Here is a 6652-nt window from a genome sequence, read left to right as displayed (position 1 = left end):
TTGCCCCCCAAGTGATTTTCGCAGATCCTTCATGTACTTCTCTGAGCGCGTAGTCCGCGTCAGTCGGTCCCAAGCACCTGAGTAAAGAAAGGGAGAACGACCTTTTGTAGAGTCGACCATCCATTATCACGTATTGGGAGGCCACCCATCGGAGTCGTTTGGCTTCTGTGGGGTCTTCAGGGCTGGTTCCATTGGTCAGATACCGAACGATCGGATCCATCCAGCTTGGTTCGGTCGCCAGTTGCAGCACCTCCTCGGCCTTGTCGATGCTTGGCTGCTCGAGACTCTCCACCAATGTCTGACCCAAGGCGTCGTAGGTTGATGTCGCAAGCCTGGAGAGTGCATCGGCCCGAGCGTTCTCCGACTGAAATATGGGAGATCTCGAAATACTTGAGGTGTGCCACGAGATCTCTCACCTTCTGGAGATATTTTGCCATGGTCGGGTCTCCGCACCTCAAATTCGCCTTTAACTTGCCCACGATCAGCTGGGAGTCGGAGAAGACTCTGAGGCTGTCGATCCCGAGCTCCTTCACTACTCTCAAGCCAGCGAGGAGCGCTTCATACTCGGCTTGATTATTGGAGGCTTTGAAGTCGAACGGAGGGCGTACTCGGTAACCACTCCCTCTGAGTTGGTGAGCAGGAACCCGGCCCCGCTCCCTCGAGCGTTGGAAGCTCCGTCGATGTGCAACACCCAGGTAGACCCGGGGTCAGGTTCGGAGATTGCAACTTCTCCGGAGCTCCCGCCTTCCGATCCTTGGTCGGTTGTCGGGCACTCCGCAATAAAGTCGGCCAAGACCTGGGCTTTCAAGGCTGGTCGTGGTCGGTACTGAATGTCGAACTCACTCAGCTTCATTGCCATTTCGCCAGTCGTCCTGATGTGTCGGGGCGGCGCAAGATCGCCCTCAGGGGCTGGTCGGTGAGGACCACGATAGCGTGCGCTTGAAAATACGGACGGAGTCGTTGTGCAGACACGATCAAGGCGAATATCATTTTCTCCATCTTTGAGTACGAGCTTCAGCTTCGTGGAGCACTTTGCTGGTGTAGTATATGGGTTGGTGAATTCGGCTCTCGTTCTCCGGACGAGCACCGAGCTAACCTCTGGGGAGGTTGCCAAATAGAGGTACAGTTTCTCCGACTTCGGCTTTACAAGCAACGTGGGGAGGCCAGGTACCTTTTCAGATCCTCGAAGGCCTGCCGGCACTCGTCCGGCCAAGAGAAGTCCTTCGCTTCTCAGGGTCTTGAAGAACGGGAGGCATCTCTCTGCCGATCGAGAGATGAATCGGCTGAGTGCGATGATCCTTCCGTTAAGCTGCTGTACCTCCTTTTTGTCCGGTGCCGCATGTCGATGATTGCCTTTATCTTCTCAGGGTTAGCCTCAATTCCTCGTTGAGAAACGAGGAACCGAGAAACTTTCCGAAGTCACCCCGAAGGCGCACTTAGTCGGATTTAACCTCATCCGATGTCGTCGAAGAGTGCGAAAAGTTTCTTCGAGGTCTTGGACATGATCTGAGGCCTGCGCACTCTTCACCAGCATGTCGTCCACGTACACCTCCATGTTGCCCGATTTGGTCTTTGAAGACCTTATTGACGAGTCGCTGGTAGGTGGCCCCGATATTTTTCAGTCCGAAGGGCATTACCTGTAGCAGTAAAGGCCCTTGGCGGTCACAAAGGCTGTGTGCTCCTCATCTTCGGCCCATCCGGATCTGATTGTATCCGCAAAGGCATCCATGAAGCTGAGCAGTCGATGTCCGGACGTCGCGTCTACCAGCTGGTCGATTTTCGAAAGTGAAAGCTGTCCTTCGGGCAGGCACGATTTAGGTCGGTATAGTCAATGCAGATCCTCCACCTCCCGTTGGCTTTTTTCACCATGACAACATTGGCGAGCCAATCGGGGTACGTGGTTTCTCTGATGAAGCCCGCCTCGAGTAGCTTGTCCACTTCCTCGTCGATGGCCTTCTGTCTTTCAGGAGCGAAAACCGCTTCTTCTGCCTCACCGGCCTCATTCCAGGGTTGATGTTGAGTCGGTGAGTCATCGTCTCCGGGGGATGCCGGACATATCCGCTACGACCAAGCGAATACGTCGGATTGGCCTTCAGCAGCTCTACTAGCTGCCGTTGCTCAGGGTCGGATAATTGGGATCCGACCCAGACCACTCGTTCGGGATTCTCCGCTATCGGGACGGAAACCAGCTGTTCGGCCGGTTCGCCCCGTTCTTCCTCTCCCCCTGGTCCAACTTGTCGGCCGTCAGGGAGTCCTTCGCTTCGTTACTTCGAGCAGAGATTTGGAAGCATCCCGTGAGCTGTTGATCCCCGCATCTCTCCGACTCCATTTTTGGTCGGAAACCGAACCAGCAGGTGGTAGGTCGAGACTATGCTGAGGGCGTTTAGTCCGGTCTTCCAAGTATGGCATTGTAGGCGAAGGTACTTGGACGACTGCAAAGGTTAGGTGGACGGTGCTTTGTCGTGGTTCGGTTCCAGCTGTCACGGGAAGAGTAACTTCTCCTTCCACCGTGAGGCTTCCCGGGAAACCCACCAGGGGCGTGGAGACTCTTTCGAGCCGATCAGCCGACAGTCGCATTCGGGAGAAGGTCGAGTAAAACAAAATATTAGTCGAACTTCCATTATCAACAAAGATCCTTCTTACATCATAATTTGCTATTGTTGTGAGACAACAACAGCGTCGTCATGGGGTTTGGATTCTCCGAGCATCTTCATCTGTAAAAGTAATTACATCATCTTGGCAGCTTCTTCGTCGACTCCCTCCAGCAGTCGTCCCGGGTCCAGTCGTTTGGAGATCATGTTGATGACCCCGACCGTGGGCTGATTGTTCGCTGCCTCCTCAGTCGGTTGGGGTCGTCGGTCGGGGATGGGTCGAGTCGCGGTTTTTCAAATTTTTTGAGATACCTCGACGTATGAGGGCCTCGATTTCATCCTTAGTTGGATGCACTGCTCGGTGTTGTGGCTGTGGCCCCGATGAAATCGAGTACTTTCATCGGTCGAGGCCCTTTGCCTTCAAAGGGAGGCCGTCGCAGATATTCTTCCCTTCGATCTCCATCAAAATCTACGCACGAGGAGCAGAGAGAGGAGTATAGGAGTCATACCTGGACGATGCATCGGCCTCGGACTCCGCCGTCGAGGCGATCTCGGGCTCCGTCGCTGGGGTGAGACCTGTTTGTCGGTCGGGGGTGCTAGGCTCGGCAGGGCCCGACCTTTCCTTCGCTTCTCCTTCGGGCCCTTGGCCTCAGTCAGGCACCGGTCGGAAGCTCCTTCGTCTGCCGCATGTATTTGTACGCACGCTCCAGCAGTTCGACGTATGTCCGGGGAGGGTCTTGTCCAAGGAGTATGTAAATCGGGACCCCTTAGCCCCCTCTTCATGGCTGAGATAGCCATGTCTTCGTTGAGGTCCCGAACCTCGAGCGTGGCCGCGTTGAATCGCATCACGAAGTGTCGGAGCGTCTCGTTTTCTCCCTGCTTGAGAAAAAAAGGCTGTCCGAGGTTCGTGGGGCTTCCGGCTGGTGCTGAAATGGGCCACGAAAGCATGTTCGAGCTGTCCGAAGGAGTGGATGCTTCCTGAGCGGAGGTCGGAGTACCAGGCCCTGGCGGCCTTGCGAAGTGTGGCGGGGAAGCCGATGCAGAGAAGGGCATCGGTTGCCCCTTGGATCGTCATGAGAGCCTTGTAGCTCTCCAGATGGTCAACTGGATCGGTGGAGCCGTCGTAGGGCTCCACATGAGGCATCTTGAACCGACTAGGGATCGGCTCGTCGAGGATGAGTCGGGAGAGAGGTTGGGCGGTCTGGAAGTCGACGTCGTTCGAAGACTTCTGCCGTCCACCTGAAGCTGGGCGCCGACGGTCGATTTCTTCGAACCTGCATTCGTAGTCGTCGGCCCGTCGGTGCTGGGAGACCCCGGGGGTCGAGTCTCCCGACGAATCTGGAGGGAGGCGGACGGTGTCGCGGCGCTTCTCCTTCCTCGCTCGTTCCAGCTGGGAAGGAGAGGTCGTCGGGACGATGGGTATCATGCCGTGTCCGCCTCTCCCCTCTCGGTGGGAGTGCTGTGACGCTGCTCCTGAGGAGGAGACGGAGACCGACGCGGGCGTCGGCGGCTGCTCCTGGAGGGCATCGGGTGTGCCGCTTGCCCCCGCGAGTGCGGCAACCGAGTTGGTTGTTGTTGAAGGCTCTTGACTGCATCCGTCAGCACAGTCATCTGCCGCACAATCACCGCGATTTGCGCTCCGTGGTCACCACAGGATGCGGAGAGCTGGGCTCCGCCATGGAGGGTGAGGAGAGGTCTCTTCCCGACGGAAGAGTGCCTCGCCGATCCGGTGGCCCTCGATCGCTGAGCCCTGATTCTTGTCATTCGAAAAATTTTTTCAAGCTCTGTGGAGGTCGGACCCCTCCCCTACCTGGCACGCCAAACCTGTTGCGGCCAATCCCCTCGTCGCCTGGTCGTCGGGAACGAGCACCTGCAGAGAAGTCCACACTGACCAGATGCCTCCGGTGGGGACCCTCCGACGGTCAAGTCAGAGAGGAGACTAGGCAACAGTAGAAAAGAATCAGGGAACTCAGTGAGAGAGAGAGAGTGAGAACTAGAGAGAGTGAGTCCAGGGGCTTCGAAAGAACCTCCTCGCAGCATGTTGCCTTCTCCGTTTTATAGTAGAGCGCGGCGTGGTGCCGTCATTAATGGCGAGACAACTGGGGAGTTGTCAAATCATCGAGGCTGTCAGAGTCGCCGCGGACTGTCAAGTCACCGTGGGTTGTCAAATCGCTGGGATTAATCTATCCTTGGCAGGACAATGTCCCAGGAGGCTATGCCGCATGCTTTGTCAGGACGGCGCCTCAGCAGTCGTACGGCGTTTGGGGGAGCCGACCGACCATACGTCGGCATTTGTTGTGGATGTCGGGTGAAGACCCAGGGACCCTCCGACGGTCAGTCTGGTGCATTGCGGAAGTCGGACATCGGACTCCACCGTTCGGTCAGTCGGGAACAGAAAGGGTCTGCCCGACCGACATACCTTCGGTCGGACGGTGTCGGCAGTCGTCGATCGGTTCGGTCGGACGGTGTCGGCAGTCGTCGATCGGTGCGGTCGGTAGAGTCGGGCGCCGGTCAGGCGGGCCCGAGGGTGAGTCGGCGTGAGAGGGACCGGTCGGTACGTCCCAACACAACCTATGATATGAATGTGCAACTGGGTTGAAGATTAATTTTCATAAAAGCTTTTTATTAAAGCAATGAACATGAATGACAAAAATAGTTGGTTACTATGAGATGTCTCAATTGTAAAGTGGAAAATTTTCCTTCGATCAATAAAAAAATATTGGGTGATATCTGGTTAGGACACCATCTCCTAAGACCTTTTTAGTACCATGCGATGTAGCAGGAAGAAAGAAGAAATAAAACAAAACAATCAAAATACGTGGATCAGCCACAAAAAGACTCGCCTCCATGGAGTATGCAAACTTCACTATGAAAAAGAAATTTACAAGAGGAGATCTCACCCTCAACCCTCGTACACCCAATTTCTTTCTCACTAGAAGTTTTCTTCACAAAAGCTCTCTCTCTTGAAGACCCCTTGAACCCCTGAAGTGCCTGACGTCCACTGTCCAGGAGCCTCCTACTTCTCTCTCAGCACTTCCGCCTCTCTCTCTTCTCTTGGGTTCCGTACGGCTCCGTATGATGGTTTGCGGCAAAACCAAAAGACCACACCCACACAATTCACTGTTTTTGGCCTTTTATAGGCTTAAACATGACTTATATTAGGTTTAGGACTCCTTAATCAACCCAAATCAAGTTTCAGACCGTTGGATCAAGACCGGGAGTCACCCATGCCGTCCGATCGCACTCCAATCTACGGAATGATGCCGTGGATCGCGTGAACTGAGTGAAAAATGCCCATGCGGTCCATAGGCCCAGTTGTGGACCGCCCGGTCCATGGTGGACCGGGGTACAGGCCCAGGCAAGGCGCCTGGGCTTGGGCTGGCCCGCGCGCGGGTTGGGCTGCGCGCCCTCCTAGGCCACGCGCCCTGCCTGGGCTGCGCGCCTGGGTCGCGCATCCTGTGCGTTGGCCTCGCCTGGGCCGGCACCGCCGCCGCTCCGCCGGCGATCCTCCGCCGCCTCGGATCTCGTGCTGACTTCAAAAGCTTGTATCTCCTCCATCCGAGCTCCGTTTGGAGTGATCTTGGTCTCGTTTGACTCTGTTTTTTCACCGCGAACTTCGCTGTGGGCTCAATATGGGCTGAATCTCGAGACATCAAATTCTAACAAAAAAAATGAATAATATCTTCCTCAAAATAAACAAAAAGGAAAAGAAATATAAAACATAAATTATGATCTCAGCCGAAAGGATTGCTCATCTTTGTTGGAAAAACTTGAGAGGATACTTGCACTGTGGAAGGGGAGGCTTCTCTCTTATGATGGACGGTTGACTTTGTTAAATACCATTCTTAGCTCATACCCTAGCTATTACATGTTCATCTTCAAGCTTTCTATTTGGGCAATAACTGGGGTTGATGGGTAGAGGATAGTGTCTGTAAGAGGATCTGGGATTAAAATCCTAGAAGAGATGAATGCATCTCTCTTAGCTAAAAAGGCTTTGAAGTTTCTGAAGCAATAGAACAATATGTGGAAAAAGGATTATACATGCAGTTATTGCTCTAGAA

General features: G+C 54.5%; 1 protein-coding gene across 5 annotated transcripts in view; it reads right to left on the bottom strand.

Annotated features, from left to right (window-relative positions):
* LOC105044793 (uncharacterized) overlaps positions 1 to 6652 on the bottom strand; it is a 28872-nt gene that overhangs the window by 3939 nt on the left and 18281 nt on the right. The gene's annotated exons all lie outside the window — the stretch shown is intronic.

The sequence above is a fragment of the Elaeis guineensis genome, chromosome 5 (genome assembly GCF_000442705.2).
Source record: "Elaeis guineensis isolate ETL-2024a chromosome 5, EG11, whole genome shotgun sequence".
NCBI lineage: Eukaryota > Viridiplantae > Streptophyta > Magnoliopsida > Arecales > Arecaceae > Elaeis > Elaeis guineensis.
This window is presented reverse-complemented; position numbering and strand designations above follow the sequence as displayed.